The 18380-nt window shown below is 40.5% G+C and overlaps 1 long non-coding RNA gene across 5 annotated transcripts in view; it reads right to left on the reverse strand.

Moving 5' to 3' along the window:
* The window catches only part of LOC110307461, a 204094-nt gene that overhangs the window by 22863 nt on the left and 162851 nt on the right, over positions 1-18380 (reverse strand). For all 5 annotated transcript variants that reach the window (XR_003838434.1, XR_003838433.1, XR_003838432.1 and 2 more), the window contains 2 exons: positions 14985-15035; positions 13178-13268 (listed from right to left, as the gene is read on the reverse strand). This is a non-coding gene — a long non-coding RNA (uncharacterized LOC110307461). The remainder of the gene's footprint in view (positions 1-13177; positions 13269-14984; positions 15036-18380) is intronic.

Consider the following 18380-nt stretch of genomic DNA (forward strand, 5'->3'; position numbering starts at 1 on the left):
TGTCCTCTACCATCATCATGAGATATGCTTTTAAATCCAGGTCTAGCTTTTCGTGTATGTTGGGGTGCCAGGACTGGGTGAGGTGGGAGTGCTGCGTTCTGATGATGGTGAGTGGTCTTGGTTTCTGTTAGTAAGATTCTTACGTTTGCCTTTCACCATCTGGTAATCTCTGGAGTTAGTTGTTATTGTTGTCTCTGGCTAGAGATTGTTTCTCTGGTGATTCTGTTAGCCTCTATCAGCAGACCTGGGAGACTAGCTCTCTCCTCTGAGTTTCAGTGGTCAGAGGACTCTCTTCAGACAAGCTCTCCTCTTACAGGGAAGGTGCACAGATATCTGTTTCGGACCTCCCTCCTGGCAGAAGATGAAGGCCCGAAACCGGACCTGTCCCAGAAGCTGTGTTGCTTCAGCCTATCACAGAAGCTGTTAGCTTCTGTAGTCCACACTCTTACCTGCACAGACTAGTCTAAGAGGGATCCGGGAACCAAGATGGCTCCCCCAGGTGCTACAGCAAAGCTCTCCAGGGCAGGGCGGACACCTCTCCTCTTACAGGGAAGGTGCCCAGATGTCTGGAGCCCGAAACGGGGTCTGTCTCAGAAGCTCTCCTCTAGGGACCTTGGGGGTGTCCGGCCCCAGGTGACCCAGTGCTGGTGCTGACCACAAGGGACTTGTGACCCTGGTCAGGCCGGGTTTTCTGCTTTCCTAATGCTGTCTCAGGTCCCACGCGATTGGATTGGAACAGAAGTTGTGTTCCACTCACCAGTGGTCCTAAGATCGGGTGGAGAGTCCTCTAGGGGACCTTAGGGGTATCCACCAACTCTGTGCCCAAGGTGACCCAGTGCTGGCGCTGACCGGGACTTGTGACCCTCCTCTTGTATTTCTTTAAGTGAGTTATTAATGCCCTTCTTAAAATCTTCTACCACCATCATGAGATATGATTTTAAATCCACATCTTGCTTTTCAGGTGTGCTGGGGTATCCAGGACTCATGGTGGGAATACTGGGTTCTGATGCCCAGTGTTCTTGGTTTCTGTTAGTAAGATTCTTACATTTGCCTCTTGCCATCTAGAAATCTCTGGTGTTTATGTTAAAGCTGTCTCTGGTTGGAGCTTGATACTCCTGTGATTCCTTTAGCCTCTGTCAGCACTCCTGGGAGTCCAACTCTCTCCTGAGTTCCAGTGGTCAGAGCACTCTCTGTAGGCAAGCTCTCCTCTTTCAGAGCAGGTGTCCAGCAGTCTGGAGCTCTTATCTGCCTCCTGAATTCTGGGGTCAGAACTCTCCCTGTAGGCTGACTCTCCTCTGGCAAGGAATGTGCCCAGGGGGTCTGGGTCTCAGCTCTGCCTCCTGGCTGAGGATGAAGGCTGATGGGACCCTGACCAAGAATCTTTGTTGCTTCTATCATCCAGGTGCTCTCAGGTGATCAGGAGGTCCTGGGTATGCTAGGGGTCCTGCGGCGTGGAGAATCCTCTGGTGCCCTAGATGCCTTCAGCAGGGTTCACGCAGAAGATGGCAGGGCTGGCCCTGACCTGAATGGTTCCCAGCCTCTGGTTGGGTGAGGTTCCTTTGTCCCTGTTCCTGCTAGCATATGACCCTCAGCAATTCTTTGGAGCTGATTTTGCCATTCCACTCACCCGTGATCCCGAGGTGATCTTGTGGTCCTGTGGAGGGGAGAGCACTCTGGAGCCCTTTGTGGCCTCTGCTGGGCTCAGAAGGAAGATGGTGGGAGTGGCCCTGACAGAAACAGATCCCAGCCTCTGGTCGGGTGGGGTTGCTTTGTCCCTGTTTTTGCCAGCACAAGACCCTCTGTGATTCTTTGGAGCTGATGTTGTGTTCCACCCAACTGTGATCCCGAGGTCCTGCAGCATGGAGAGCACTCTGGAGCCCTTAGCAGCCTCCGCTAGGCTCAGAAGGAAGACCTTCATTTACTTTCTTTAGGTCAACACAGAATAAGAGAATCTCTATCGTGACTAATGTTAGATCCATGATGTAGCAAAAAATATATGGTTAATTTTTTGTATTTATTTACCTGGTATTTTGAGACAAATTTCCATTATGGTAGCTTGGGTTGACCTTAAACTCATAAAGATCCTCCTACCTCTGACTTACAGCTTGAGGACTAGTGCCATCAAACCTGACTCTAAATCATTCAGTTTGACTAAATTTTGGACAAGCCTAGAGAGATAGCTCAGGGGGTAAAATACATATGCTACCAAACTTGATGACCTGAGGTTGCCCTCCAGGACTGACATGGTAGGAAGAGAGAATTGGTCCCTAAAAGCTTCCCTCTGACTGCAACAAGTACATGTATACCCCCACCTTCATCCCCAGCATACAAAACAAAAGAAACATAATAGGAACATAAATTCTTGAACAAAAATTCCTATATGAAAAAGTAGGTTTCCCCTTTTTATGGCTTATAAATCTAGCTTGTCTCCTGGAGTACTTCCCATGACTTCAACAGAACAGGGAAAATGTCATAGATGGATTGTAAAGTAAATTCAAACCATATTGAGAAGTTGTGTAGCCATGAACAGGCAGCCTGGAAGTAAAGCCTCTACTATTCTCCTAAGAGGTTTCCTGTCTCAGTGCTGGAAAGTGTATTATTAAATCCAAAACTTCACCTGTGTCAAGATAGTTTGGTTGTTCTTTAATAGGAAGATAATGATAGAAATAAGTCATTTATGGATGTCACAAAGACAAGCCACCCATTCATTCATCCATCCATCCATCTATCTATCCATTCATCCATTTATCCAAATTATTATATAAAATCAGCAAGCTCCTTAAAATGTTTTTGGGCTAATTTCTACATATCTCCAGGGAATGTAACTAACTATATCCATGGTTATTCTCAGTGTCACCTAAAGAATCATTATGCTTGATAGGATCATCAGTAACAGAGACCAATCATGTTTTTGGAAGTTTCTTCCTTATGGGTGAGAGGCAAGGTAACCTCTGGTATCTCTGTCTTTCAATTATATTTACTCTTATACAGTCAGGTTCCCTAGAAGAAGATTTGGTCTACTGTGGTTTTCATCATAGTCTTTATAAATCTCAGAGATACAGTTGTCCCATGGTAATTAATATTTCAGTGTGTATCCAAGTCAAGTACACAACCATGGATTGATAAGGAAGAGAAGATGGCTATATGAGGTAACTACCACTCATCAGATGGAGCAATAGAATCCCATTACTTTATTCATCTCTCGAGGTCCAAGTTAGTCAGGACGAATTAATCTAACTATGTCTCTTCTATTTGCTACATTTCCCTCTAGTTTATCTCTTTGTATTTTTTTAACTCTCTGTTTGTCATCTCTTTCCACTAAGATACAAACTGTTTGCAGGCAATGGTTATGGCTATTTCATGCTGTTTATATGATAAATGTATTTTTGTTTACATTTTTCATACAACATATTAGGATTATATTCTTCCCCTTCTACAACTCCTTCCAGACCCAGACCTTCTCCCAACCTTCTTATCCACCTATCTTCATGTTTGCTCTCTCCTCTCAAAATAGAAAAGCAAACAAATAGTGAAAATTAAAATAAACAAACTAAAACAAAAATCAATAAGACCAAAAACAACAACAACAAAAAAAAACTATGATGAAAAGTTTACACACAAAAACATGGAATCCATTTTACATTGGCCAAATACTCCTTTGCAAGAGATCTACCCTGGCATTTGGTAGAAATGCCAAGTGACACTCTACTGGAGAAAACTGATTTTTCCCTTTCCTTTCCCATAAGCTATCAATTTCATTAGCTTCTTGGTTAGGAGTGAGACTTTCTGTTCACTCCCCTATACCATGCTGGAACTTTGTTTATCTTATACCTGTGGCAGTTCTTGTACATGCTGTAGCAGTCTCTGAAAGTCTGTATGTATACTAAAAATGGCTTAGAGAGAAGACCTTCTTCCTCATAAAGTTATAGAAGCAAGACAATCAATGTAAAAGTATCATCTCTTTGTCCATGCTATCTTTGTCCATCCAATCCATGAACTGAATAGATTCAAAGTATAAATGTGAAAGATTGGAAGGTGAAATTTATAGATGATTATTTAATATATCCACAAACTTAGATTTATGATCAGTAAACTCATGTTTTAAAGTTTTTAACCATTTCTCTGATTCTCTTATTATTTGCTTAGTGAATTTTAAATTAATACAAAGGAAGATGGCTTAAAATATCAAGCAAAGAAATATAGAATCATAGTTTAATCTATTTGCAGGGATACACCTGACATATAATGTATTTTTTGGAAATGATACTGTCATGGTAAAATCCGTGCTGGGTGAGATTAGAACTGAAAGTAGGAATGTAAAAGGGACAGAAATACAAGGATTGAACCAGGAGTCTGATCATAGGTGATGAGAACTCAGTCCCAGAGCTTGGCTAAGTAATACTTTAAATTCTTGTTCCTTGGAATTAGACCAAGGAGATGTTTAAGAAACCTACCTAAGTCCCTGAGAGAATACTAGAGCAACTACTATAAATTATGTGAGAAACAAAATTTGGGACTTTGGTTCCAGCAACAGGGACTTTCCAAAAGCCTCTGGAAGCAATAATTATTTATGTGGTCTTTTTAGCCACAATCATAGAAGGAAGAGCAAGACAATCATCCATTCTTGGGTTAGGACAGTGCCAGCCAGACTCTGGCCACAAGGCAAACTAGCTTTGAGTCTACATTGCCATTAATTTTTTTTATAATGACTCCACTCCTCAACTCTCAGGCATGGAAGAAGAATGTAGTGTGAGCAAGTTCCAGAGAGAGAACAGGAAGAACTTAGCTAGTACAGGTAGACAGAGATACAAAGGATGATTGGTGGCCATGGAGGAAGCATTGCTATATGAAGCTGACATTTAAATAAGGAAGAATGTCATGATAATATATTTTAAAGTGCTGCATTATTATAACTACATCAAAACAGCATGCTATTTATTACATTACAGAGTCAACTTATAATTTCTTAGCTCTGCTCTATTTTGAGTTGAAGCAAACTGTGTTCACTACAGAAAATCTTGTATGTAAAAATATAAAGTTGTGTTTGGAGAGACAGCATTCAAATATTTTGGAAATTTGTGAAGCCTGTGAATTGTTCCCTTTTGGTTATCCCTCAGGTAGGACACACATATTCACTCTGAGCCAATATTTGTGGGGAAATAATACAGGACACATTTCAGTGGCAATGGAGTGGGCTTCTATTTCCTAAAACTAGCTCACTGAAAGTCATGCATAGCCTTATCACTGTGCTGGTGTCTTCAGTAAAATGGTGCTATGCAGGAACAGAGCACGCTTTCCCTGTGTCTTCCAAGTGTATTTTATCTACACCAGAGGAGTTGCAGGCAGGGGAGAGGGTAGAGAGAAGAAAGGACTATGAAAATGCCTTGTGAGAGATGAGCCAATTTTAAGCAAATGGCTGCATGGAAAGCCCCATCAGCTCCCTTGCAAATGGACAAGTCATAAACCTGCCTAATGAGGTGGAACCTCAAAATTACCCCTTCGTTCTGAAAAAAAAATTAATGTTGCCTCTCCAATGGGCAACATTAACAACAACCCCCTTCACTCCTCCACATGGTTTCTCTGTCAGGCAAGTGTGTTCTCTTCAAGATGAGAAGGAAATGGGACTCACAGTGGGACAAGGGTCTGTGTGGGAAGACGAGCCCTGGCTAATTTCTTCAACCTATCCAATCCACTGAGCCAGTGAGAAGGGGTGGCCTAATACCAGAGAAAAGTATATCTCAGCAGTCACTGTATCTTCCAACCATTTACATCTCTTCCTCTTTAAACACTGTCTACTACTACTTTCTTCAAGGAACAGTCTTTAATCTTATCATGAAAGCACATTCAATTTCATCTGTTCTTTTGGTTAGCAATTGTTAATGGTTTTGCTATAGGTAAAACCCAGTCACTATGGTCGATCTCCCCCTCTCAGCTTTCTGGGTATCATATCTCAGATGTTGTTTTTCTGTTTGACAATATTGCCCTTTCAAACTTTCTCTGTAAGCAGCTTGAAAGGATTCATTTGGAGCAGAAGTTTCATTAATTTATTTAAATGCATTTCTCAAACAGAGCAGGTTAGTTGTTTCGAAATGTCAAGGTCTGGGAGTGGACTTGAACATGTTCTGCAAAACACAACTGTCCAGGATTTCCCATGAAAGAAAACAGGGGTGTGTCAAGGCAGCAGACCTCATAGTCACATGGTATCCCTAAAGGCTTAATCAGTTTTTTTGTAAGGGAATTGGAAGCATGGGAGTACTCCCTGCTCCAGGGCATGGTGGAGATCCCAGTAATAAAGTGCACTATGCTCCAGTAGAGCTGCCTTTGTTATGGGGAACAGTGAGCTAATAGGGATCTCCTAAATTTAAGAACATGGTTTGGGGCCAGATTGTCTTAGCATTGCATAGTGATTGGATATTGAGTGGGAGCTTGGATGCAGCACAGTTGGCTTGTCCAAGCTGGGGCTGAGAAAAATCCAGTGTGGAGGAAATGGAATGCTCTCAGCCTGGTGGGGAAAATGTACTAGCATGTGTTGAAAGTCTGCATACGTGAATGGGTAATTTAAAAGTACTAACTGGGATCTGTCACTGTAGGGAGGCATAAAGTATATCTTCTTTAAAAATAGTTCTTAATACTCTGGATTTCCAATCACCCTTATGCTCCAGCCTTCCTGACTCTCAATACAAAATACAAAGTTTCATTGTTTTCTGGGGAAGAATATCTAATTTTCATGGGACCTTCTATAACCAGGCACCAATTTGGGTTTGATGCTGGTTTAATTTACTAGCCTAGTGTTCATATCCTATGCATATTCCCAAGTGAAACAAGATATTCCTCCATCTCAAAATCATGATATACATGTATAACTACCATTGTCATTTTGTGACAGCTGGGGAGCCCCTCCCATTTTGATGGCCTGTCCACTACCACGCACTTGTGCAGAGCCTGGAGCAAATGGCTGGAAAGTATAAAGGGACTCTTAGCTTCTTAGATTTTATCAACACTGGATAACTCCCTAGGGTTTTCATCACAATGGCAATCTAGATTCAGTGTCAATCTAGATACTCATAGAATATTCCCTGTAAAATAGGGGCACCCTAAGACAAAATCAATTATGCTGCCTTATAAGAACCCTTTGCGTCACCATACAGCACAGCCCAGTCTCCTTGAAATCACCTCAGAACTCCATTAGAATCACCAATATCTGTATATTTAAACATTTTCACTCCCCAACTCTGGAATATTTGACTGTTTAAAACTTTGGTTTTAAAATCGATAGGTGGAACAACAATATGAACTAACCAGTACCTCCAGAGCTCGTGTCTCTAGCTGCATATGTATCAGAAGATGGCCTAGTCGGCCATCATTGGGAAGAGAGGTCCCTTGGTTTTGCAAACTCAATATGTCCCAGTACAGGGGAACCCCAGGGCCAAGAAGTGGGAGTGGATAGGTAGGGGAACAAGGCAGAGGGGAGGGTATGGGGGACTTTCAGGATAGCATTTGAAATGCAATTGAAGAAAACATCTTATAAAAAATTGGGAAAAAAATCAGTTATTTCTTTTCTGTCTGTTTTTTAACTACCCAGCCAGCTTCCTTGTTCTTCATGCTTCCCTGCAGTGTGCAGTGATAGCCAGACCCTCTGGAAAGCTTCACTAAACAAGCCAGCATCATTAGAGCTAAAGGCAGGAGGTTGCAAATGACTCCCCACTGGATGCAGGCTATGGGTAGGAGTGGGAGTGGCAGCAGGTTTGCAAGCATAGTACTAGAACAAGCACACAAAGATGCTTGCAAATTGTAAGACCATTGTATAGACTTTAAAATACTATTTTTTATTTGGGTTAAGATCTTTAAAAATTTCTCTTCACTGTTGTGTGATCAGCATAGAACCCTGGAGGCACTGTGGAAACACACTGAGTTCACTTAACATTAAGTAGTCAATGCTTGTACGAATTTCCAGAGTAACTGTCAACTGTGAAATTAACTTAACAAGAACCATCATGTATACAGACCAGTTCATTGTTATTGCAAAATGTCATTAAATATAGGATGGGCCTATGTCCAGGCTCAGCCAAAATAATCCTTCTTTATGTAGTTTTATCCAGATTCACAATTATCAATGTACTTTACCCTCACTAAAGTCTTGGTTGAAAAAGATAAATAATTCAGTCATCCTATTTCAGTGTTAAATTCTATGTCATGCTGAACTATAATGACAGTCTAGAAGCTTGGGCCACTGTCATATTTCACACCAGCCTGAATTCTTACACATGATGCCCAGTGTTTTCACTGGGAGTATGAATTGCCCTTTTCATTTTAAAATATGGAAAATGCACAAAGTCAAAACCCTCTGAGCCTATTGAATATAAATAAGCCTTCATTGTTTTTATATGATCCAAATCTCATCTTATTCCCTAACTGAAGAAAAGTGTTATTCCAAAATTAGCATCTCATTTTTAAAGACCACAGTAGGAATAAAACAATAGGGTAGATGGGACAAGAGAGATTGCCCAGCCTTAAGGACACTGGCTGTTCTTCCAGGGGACCTAGGTTCAATTCCTAGCACTCACATGTTGGCTTACAACCATAAATAACTCTAGTTCCATGGAATACAATGCCCTTTTCTGGCCTCCACATGCCCACACCAGATGTTTAGACATACCCATATAAAACATCTATATAAACACCCATATAAATAAAATTAAATTAATTAAAATAAAATACAAACAAGGGAGTGCTGATTACAGTTCAGATAACTGTCCTCCAAAAATCAATGTGCTATAAACTTTGGCATCCAAGCTCTGGAAGCATTGGAAAGTGGTAGAAACTTTAAGATGGGACCAGGGGGAGGATTAATTGGCGATGTATCCTCAGAGAAGATTGTGTTGCTGGTCTTTGCTCACTTTCTGCTTCGCCCTAGTCATTGGGGTGAGCAGCTTGCTCTACCATTGTCTTAGTCAGGGTTTCTATTCCTGCACAAACACCATGACCAAGAAGCGAGTTGGGGAGGAAAGGGTTTATTCGGCTTACACTTCCATGCTGCTGTTCATCACCAAAGGAAGTCAGGACTGGAACTCAAACAGGTCAGGGAGCAGGAGCTGATGCAGAGGCCATGGAGGGATGTTCTTTACTGGCTTGCCTCCTCTGGCTTGCTCAGTCTACTCTCTTATAGAACCCAAGACTACCAGCCCAGGGATGGTCCCACCCACAAGCGGCCTTTCTCCCTTGATCACTAATTGAGAAAATGCCTTACAGTTGGATCTCATGGAGGCATTTCCTCAACTGAAGCTCCTTTCTCTGTGATAACTCCAGCTGTGTCAAGTTGACACAAAACCAGCCAGTACAATTGACTCCTTGTCAACTTGACACACAAACACATCACTAGTAAGCCTCAACCCTTACATTCTTATTCATCCCCAAGATCTAAATACTGCTTGTGGACGTTGTACATCGTGGTGCGGAGCCTAGTGCGCACCACGATGTACAACGTCCACAAGCAGACCAGGCCTTCATCTTCTGCACTGTTCTCAGCATAATCTTCCAAGCTCCTACACAACATCTGACAGAGCTCTTAACAACGAATGGATCTTCAAGCCCAAAGTTCCAAAGTCCTTGCACTGCTTGTGGACGTTGTACATCGTGGTGCGCACTAGGCTCCGCACCACGATGTACAACGTCCACAAGCAGCCAAAGTTCCAAAGTCCTTCCACAGTCCTCCCCAAAACATGGTCAGGTTGTCACAGGAATACCCCACTCCTGGTACCAATTTGTCTTAGTCAGGGTTTCTATTCCTGCACAAACACCATGACCAAGAAGCGAGTTGGGGAGGAAAGGGTTTATTCGGCTTACACTTCCATGCTGCTGTTCATCACCAAAGGAAGTCAGGACTGGAACTCAAACAGGTCAGGGAGCAGGAGCTGATGCAGAGGCCATGGAGGGATGTTCTTTACTGGCTTGCCTCCTCTGGCTTGCTCAGTCTACTCTCTTATAGAACCCAAGACTACCAGCCCAGGGATGGTCCCACCCACAAGCGGCCTTTCTCCCTTGATCACTAATTGAGAAAATGCCTTACAGTTGGATCTCATGGAGGCATTTCCTCAACTGAAGCTCCTTTCTCTGTGATAACTCCAGCTGTGTCAAGTTGACACACAAAACCAGCCAGTACAACCATATATTCCTAATACTGTGTGTTATCTTATCAATAACACATTCAGAGCAACAAGCCAGCCAGTCATGGATGGGAACCTCTAAAATTGTGAGCCAAACAATATTTTGTTCTTTATAAGTTGATTATAATGGATATTCATAATAGTAATAGAAAATTCAATAACACACAGCCAGTTCAAAGAAAGATAGATTACCCTGCCTTACCTGACTCCTGAAAATAGAAGAGCCTCAAGCTGCCTGGCCTCCCAGGTTAACATTTTCACTTGGACATGCATTTATTCTGCTTTGTTCTTTCAGGAATATAAGTGGTATGGTCAAATAAAGTGAAGAAATAGATGCCAAATTTTTAAAAACAGCAGTACAGAGGGCAAGACTACATCCCTTGTTTCTTATTGAACCATTGTTTCCCATACCAAACAAAAATCTGACTCTTTTATCTCCCTCTTTCAGATGGGAAAGACAGGAAGATAGCTGTATTATCATCCATCTATTCATAAACCCTGCTGTCAATAATTCGAAACACTTATTATGAACAAAGCATTGTTCTCTGTGACATAGATGAATCGTGAATGAATGTACATAGTCTCTGAATCCAAAGTAAATTATGCCCAGTAAATCACAGGTGTGAACTATGTAGTTGATACTTCGGTGTTAAGTAAAAGACTATTTTAATAAGAGCTTGACAGAAACTTTTAACCTATACTATACAACATGCTAATGTTTGTTACCCAAGCTGACTACATTTAGAACCACCTAAGAAGCAAACTTCTGGGTATCATAAGGAACTAAGGGTAGAAGACAAACCCTAATGTGGGTGGCATTATCTCATGGGGTGGAAGCCCAGAATGAATAAAAGAGTAAAAAGTAGATAAATCGGATGAGCATTAGCATCCATCTCTCTGCTTCCTGATACAATAAGATGTGAGGAAAGACTGAAAATGCATGCAGATGAGAGCAAGGAGCCACAGACTCTGGCTGCTGTGCCTTCTTGGTCACAGTGGAGCATACTTTCCATATCCATGAGCCCAAACCTTTTCCTCCCTTACGTTGCTTCTTGTCAGGTACTTGCTCACAGCAATAAGTAAAGTAAGAAATGCAAGTCTCAAAGAGACATTTGAGATGACATGCAAAAGCTGGACAGGAATTGGGTAGAAAAAAAGAATGGGGGAGGAAGGGAGGGAGGGAGAGGACATGAGTAGCCTAGGAAAGCAAAGGTGACTTCTTTAGGGAGCTGCTTGTGTTCCCATTAGATGCTATGAGGAGAAATGTCAAGAAAACCTAGCACAGTGGCTCTCAACCTTCCTAGTGCTGTGACCCTTTAATACACTTCCTCAAATTGTTGTGAACCCCCAACCATTAAACTATTTTCATTGCTACTTCATAACTGTAATTTTGCTACTGTTATGATTCGTAATGTAAATAACAGTGGTTTTTGGATGGTTTTATGTGACCTCTGTGAAAGTGTCCTTTACCCTTTCCTAACAGGGGTTGTGATCCACAGGTTGAGACCCACTGGCCTAGGCAATGGCTATCTAAACAGGACAACAAAACAAGAAAGCCAGCAGCCATTCAGTGGACTTCCACTCTAGGCCTCCCCTATCCTGAAGGCATAAAATTTCCTTCTCTCTATAGCTTGGTCTTCTATCTTTCCAGTGACTCATGAACTTGACAGTCTCCTTCTAGACAGCCACAGGTATATCCTTACAGAAAGAATGGAAGGGAGAAAAGGGGGAGAGTAAGATCCCCATAGGTGGAATTTCTTGAGACCAGCAGCTATTGGGTGTGAATGCATTGACAGGAAGACAGGAAGTGGGAGGTGAGAGATAGAGATGTCTCCTCTAGGCCTAACCCATGGCTGCTGGTTTTGATTTCCTTTTCTTCCCTTTGATCAATCACCCCAAATCTTTTACTAAGGCCAGCAACTACACAGGTAACTGAGCAAACATCAAAGTCACTGCTAGATCTTAAGATCACTATGGTCTGGTTGATATCACTTCAGAGAGTGAAGGGTAAGGTTCGGAATCAGCAGAGTGAGTTTTCACAGAGCATTCTTGAAAATGTGATGGCATTGTCTGTCATCACTTCTAGGTCAACGATTATGCATCTAAACAGCCTTCATCCTACCCATCACATTTTGCTTCACAAATGACCAAAAAATTCATGAGTGCCAAGGTGTGTGGCTGTGGATTACATGCTAAACATGCCCCAAATATAGAAAGACATGGAGAAAGGCCAGTGCTTGTCCTTCACAATGTTAAAATAAGAAAGTAAATATTAAGAGTAGAGTGCAGATGGTTTAGTAAGAAAACTACAGACTTTGGAGTCAGACAGGTTTTAAAAGAAATACTGGCTCTACAATGGATACATTCTGTGACCTTTACACAAGTTTATTAACCTCCTCGAACTACATTTGTTAATTTGAAAAATGAAGATAATAACCACCTGCCTCCTAGAATGGCTGAAAAGATTGAATGAGGTAATATTTTCAGAGATAATGTATGTGCGTTAGGAGACTATGCACACAGAGAGAGGGCCATGTGAGAAAGGGGATACAGAAAAACATACCTGGAGATTGCTCTCTGCAAAAGTTTACAGAACAGTGAGGATGCAGATATGTAAACTAACTTTATAGTCACTGAAAATTCAAATGTAATACTCCAGGAAGAGATTAGGAATGGCTTAAAGCAGAGGCAGAAAAGATGGAGATGAGGAAACTGATTCAAGAAATGTATGTTAAAATCATACAGATTTTATCTGAGTGATGGTGACATATGCCTTTAATTCCAAAACTCAAGGAGGCAGAGGCAGGAGAATATTTGAGTTCAAGGCCAGCCTGGTCTTTAGAGTGAGTTTGAGTACAGCCAGGACTACACAGAGAAACCCTGGTATGTCTATGTTTTAGACAGATAATTTAAATAAAGAATACTCCTTGAAAGTTAAGTTCATTAAGATATAGTTTTTGTTTAGGAGAGTCTAAGAGACTTTTACTGACAAACAGAAATAGTGTAATCCATACCTGTTACTGAGCTTTTTGCTTAATAGCAGTGGTGTCTTGGAAAGGCATCATCTCCACAATTGTAGGGTAGCTCCATTTAAACTCCTCTTATCTATGTATAGGCACATATTTTTAGAAAGCTTTTACATTAACCATATGGCATTTTCAATTTATTGTCCCTCCCATACCTCTTCTATCATGCTCCCCCATCCCCGTACTACTTTACCCTTTCTACTCCATTATTCCTCTTTCTCCCTCTGTAGCACCTCCTTCCCCTTAAGTCTCCCCGTCTTATGCCCCCTTACTAATTTCTTTACTTCTCTAGACAGTGCAAGTGTGAGATTTAGCAGCCACATGCGAGAGGACAAAAGGCATTTATCTCTCTTGGTCTCGACGTTACCCCATGCAGAATGATTGTTTCCAGCTCTATCCATTTACCTATGGATTTCATTTTTTTTCTTACAGCTACATAATGCTCCCAGGTCCAATTATAGCACATTGTCATTATCTATCTGTCAGTTGATGGGCATCTAAGTTGTTTCCATTTTCTGGCCATTGTGAATAGAGCAGCAGTGAACAGAAATGAGCAAGTATCTCTGTAGTAGTATATAGAATCATTAGGGGATACATTCAGAAGTGGTGTATTGAATCTATGGTAAATCTCTTCCTAGCTTTAGAGGAGCCTCCATCCTGATTTCCTTGTGGTTCCAGCAGTTTGTATCCCCATCAACCATCAGTATATGTTGCTCCCCTTCCCGCACATCCACACTAGTATCCATTGTAATAAAAAAAAAATTCTTAGCTCTTCTGTTTAGAGTAAGATGAAATATCAAAGCAGTTTTTATTTGCTCTGATAAATAAGGATGTTAAATAATTTTAAAAATACATTTATCCATCATTTGTATTTCTCTTTCTGAGAATTCCCTGGTTGGTTTCATGTCCCAAGTTTTATTTGTATTGTTTGTTTTCTTGGTGTGTAGCACTTTTAGTTCTTTGTACCTTCTAGATGCTAAACCTCTTTCAGAAGCATAGAAGGTAAAAATTTTTTACTACTCTGTAGTCTGCCTCTTCAATCATATGATGGGTTCTTTTGCTGTACAGAGCTGTTAAGTGTCATGAGGTCCAATTTTTTTAACTTGTACCATTTTAAATATTTGAACTATTGGTGTCTTCCTGTACCCATAAATTTAAATATATTTCCCAATTTCTCTTCTGTCATATTCAGAGTACTAGATCTTATGTTGAAGTCTTTGATCCATTTGGAGTTGACTTTAGAGCAAGGTAAGAGCTAAGGGAGGGCAACAACTATAAATATAGAACAAATATAGTAAACTATAAGCAAGAATTGGAAATAATAAAATACAAGAATATGATTACTTATAAAACTTATGTCTTCTCTTAATGATAAAGAATTCAAAGAAGAAGATGAAACCATTTTCATTCTTCTATGTGTAGCTATCCACTTTTACCAGCACCATTAGCTGAAGGTGACATTTTTATTACTATAGCTCTGCAGTAAACCTGAAATCAGGGAAAGCTAAGTTCAGGATTGTTTTCACTTTTCTAGATCTCTTTGTTTTCATATTAACAGCATGGTATTAGCATAAAAACGCAGGCTCATTAATCAATGGAACAAAATTGAGGATGAACATATAAACCCACATATCTCTTCTGGACTTGATGGGTTGTGAGGTCCCATATACCTGTCAAAACTACACACTGTTGCCAGTCCTATTGCTTATCCTTCACAACTTGATAGCAAGGCCTCATTGCTGAAGATGCTATATAAATAAGCTATAGAACATGTAGAAATCACGTTAGTACCAACCTGGAAGTTTCATCACCTACTACATAATTTTCATAGTGTTATCCAATCGACCTGAGGAGAAAATTAATGATAAATATTACCCATCCATGAGCCTGATGAGATATAATAATGATTGTTCTAGAAAGATATGCTCAAGCAGTACAACAGTAGAATGAAAATCATAGAAATAGTCAATCACAATAGTAGCATGAAAAATCATAGAAACAACCAATTAACTTCAACTCCACAAGATGAAACTCAAATCTGGAACCTTTATTGAGTCAAGAACCTGTGGCTTAGGTACTAATAGATAACCTATTACTATCATTCTGTTTAATGGATATAATATTAAACAACTCTTAATAACTGATGGTTATTCTCATAGTTTAAGTAATTTCTCAACCCTCATCAGGGAAGTTGTATTGAATCAGATAGTGATTAACACAGAGATCACAAAATCGTCAAGATGCAGAGAATAAAAGGCTGTAGAATACTCTTCCCTAAGTGACAAATGCATATCTCCCTCCACACCCAAGGCTCATGGACCATTGAGAAAAAGAATGCAGAAATAGTGTAAGAGCCACAGGTGGTAGATGACTATAAAGAAACAAACAAAAACCTTCTCTTCTGGTCACAACAAGGAATCTGAACATATAAACTCACCATGCACAAGAACTGTACAAGCTCAAGCCAGACTAAAAATCCCAGCACGGAGGAGAAATGGCAATAATATCCCACCCTCTCCAAGGAGCTATTAGTAAATTATAGCTGGTAGGAGAGGGAGAGTCACTTTTCTTTCTTTCTTTTGTATTTGTTTTAAGTGGGTTTTTTTGTTTGTTTGTTTGTTTGTTTTGTTTTGTTTTGTTTTTTTGAGACAGGATTTCTCTGTGTAGCTCTGGATGTCCTGGAATTCACTCTGGAGACCAGGTTGTACTCAGAGAACCATCTGCCTCTCCCTCTTAAATGCTGGGATTAAAGGCATGTGCCACCACTGCCTGGTTTAAAAATTGCTTCCTTAAGAGTTTTATATAACATTTTGATTATATTTGATGTAAACCTAAAAAAAAAAACCTATCTCTCCCAATAGCTAAAATTACAATAATTCTATAGAAAGGGGTATCCAAGTCCCATCTCCATCCTTCTGTAGACCCTAATAAGTGAATAATACTGTAGGGGAAGGCCACACACCAAAGAATATACATACATATACACATATACATACACATACACAACAAATTGGATTTGGTTTGGTGATTTAAAAAAATGGATACAAAATTAGGTGGATAAGAAAGGGAAGGTGGACATAGGAGAATTTGGGGAGATATGAATATGATCAAAACCTGCTATACAAAATTATCACAAAATAAATAATTTGTTTTTAAAAGAGCACATGAAGTTGGGAGGAAAAAGTGGTACTGGGAATAGCAGAGAAATTGGAAAGGAGGTGCATTTGATCAAAGCATAGTAGTGTGTGTAGGGAATTTTCATATAACAATAACATCCCAGGGAAAAAATGGGAGGGGCAAGTCTTTTTGAAACAACTACATCAGATGAATTGATGTTTTGCTTTGGTTTTGTTGTTTGTTTTTACTATGCACAGGAATAGTCTAGGTGGAAACTAGCAGCTGCCTTCTATAGGTTTAATCTCCTGTATGTTTTCAGGTATGCACAACCTACAGGAAACATGTCTTTCCAGTATGTGCAAAGCACCTTCCATGTGGGCAGGGAGGAGGAGGAAATTAGAAAGATCTGGAAGACAAATTAGGGACAGACAAATGAGACAAGGAGAAGAAAATACAGAAATGGACTTTCAGATTCCTGTCTTCACAACCTGGCACGTGACCCAGCTTTTCTTTATGCTCACTTTGATTTACTTCAGGAAGTAAGTTTCCTACTGAAAAGCATGTGAGGATATGTTTGACAGTTGTATGTCAGGAATATTGTTAAGTGAGATACTTGCTGGATAAGGAAAAGGTGAAATCTTCTTCTAAGAATGAAGTTTGAGGCTGTGTCTTTCCTATCCAACACCTCTTGTCCTCGATGTTAAGTACCACTCTCATTCACTCTGCCAATTAATGTTCCTTCCCAAGATCAGAGATGGCAAGAAACTTTGTGCTATGCAATGTCAAGCCATTTGCATGTCCTTTGATCCATATGTGCCTAGCATTATACAGTTGGTATCCTATAACCACATACACATTTAGTATCTACTGTTAGTCACAGCAGATCTGTAAAGAGGTCATTTAATTTCTCCATTTTAAAGAAAAGAAGCTTAGTTTAAGAGACTGCATAGAACAGTCTGCACAAGTGGATGGAGCTAGCAAAATTGCAATCTGAGGCGTTGAATGTGGCTCTTTCTGACCTTAGAGTCAGCACTCTTTGACACTGAGACACTCTCTCTTTAATTGAGAAAAAATGGAGATTTTCCAAATGCCCATTCCAGGTGATTAAAAAAACAGGGGAAAAAAAAAAAACTAAAATAGAACTACCAGCTCCAGCTCCACAGATACAATATTTTCCAGTTCTGCAGATACAATATTTTGCCCCAATTCATCTTACCCACTCAAAATGAAGAGCTGAAACTCCCCTCCACCTTATTAACTTCAAATGACCTCAGAAAGCATCCAGGACAGAAGTGCAACTGCTCAGCAGTCTGGAGAATGTGCCAACTCCATGAACCTTGATTTTTGCCTTCACTTTTAAAAGGAGGTCTTTTAAGTCCCTAAGAATCCAGGACATAATTTCATGACATAAACTGTCATTGCAGAGAAAGGTTAAATAGCTTCCTAGCCTCTGCATTGATGCCATCCACGGCTCTGAAAGAATTTGCTCTGTTTGGATTCTAAACACGTTGTAGAACCAAACTCGGATTTTGTTGCCATTTCTACTTTATAGGTGAGAACAATGAACATAGGGATCATGCATTTAGCCTGTCTAAGTGCAGATTCACTGACATGTCTCAGGTAAATAACAAGACAAGAAAAAATTAGAAATCCCAGGGTGTGGGACAGTCAGGGTTGACCGATTTCACAGGGACAACCCACCCCACCAGCCTGACTCTTCTTTGTGACAGTGAACCTTATCCTCTTCCATGGAGACGATTGTCAGATTGCTCTAAAGCCTTTGCTTTCTTCTCTTTCTCCTTTTTAGGATCTGTCTTCATCTCCATACTATTGCTCGTAGGCAGTAAAGCATCTGTTGTGTAACAGTCCAGGAGGTACTTACAGTGAAAGAGAAAGGAGACAGAAGGAGAAGGAGAAAAGGGGGAGAGAAAGGAAGATGTGAAAGGAAGAGAAGACAGAGGGAAATGGAGAAGAAAAAAATGGAGAAATGAGTTAAAGAGAGGAAGGAAACTGGAAACAACAAGGAAGGAAGGAGGAAGGAAGGAAGGAAGGAAGGAAGGAAGGAAGGAAGGAA

Source organism: Mus caroli, chromosome 12 (assembly GCF_900094665.2).
Source record: "Mus caroli chromosome 12, CAROLI_EIJ_v1.1, whole genome shotgun sequence".
Taxonomy (NCBI): Eukaryota; Metazoa; Chordata; class Mammalia; order Rodentia; family Muridae; genus Mus; species Mus caroli.